Raw genomic sequence first — 825 nt, forward strand, 5'->3', positions numbered from 1 at the left:
AAGTCTATATATTGAAGAACATATCGACATTCACATAGTGAAACTAAAAAAAATCCTTGGAAACAACTGAAACTTCTCGGCTGCTAGGGAAGAACGCTAGGAGTTCATCGTAGCATATAAAGATTGCATTTCACCATCGTTATAAACAACTTACTGTATTCCATTTTTAAAATTAAATGAATTTGAATTATTTTACACAGAAAATAAGTCCCAACTTTGAACTGCGCATCATTTTCAGAGTTGCCCATTTCCTTACGATCAGTACTCCAAAATTATCCTGATATGCACTTCTAAAAGCGTGTTTTTGAAATTACAACGCCAATACTTTCTCCTCAGATCCTGGTAAATTCAAACGTATCGTTCATATTTAGATTATATATATATATGTTTAATGTCCAACAATTATGCACTGAGGCTAAGGATAACGGTGACGATGATATTGATGATAATGGTAGGGTGACGAAAATGCCTACTTACCAATGACTTCTAGAATTACGGAGGTTCTGTATGATGGAACGTTGTTTCTCTCTTCGAAGGAAGAACAGTAAAGAAATACTTCCATAAATATTCGTCATGTATTGTGTATAACTGCAAAAATCGATGGGACAATATCGAAAGTCCCACCCACTAAAATTTATTTAATGAGATCTACGACTACCAACATATGCGAGTTAAAATAAGTTATATATATATATATATATATATATATATATATATATATATATATATATATATATGTGGTGGATACATTAATAATTGGCAGGTTAGATAGGATAAGTGTATAAGAACATCGACTTAAAAATCTCTTGAGTTGCTTAAAAACCA

This window comes from Thermobia domestica, chromosome 16 (assembly GCF_964235325.1).
Source record: "Thermobia domestica chromosome 16, izTheDome1.hap1.1, whole genome shotgun sequence".
Classification (NCBI taxonomy): Eukaryota; Metazoa; Arthropoda; class Insecta; order Zygentoma; family Lepismatidae; genus Thermobia; species Thermobia domestica.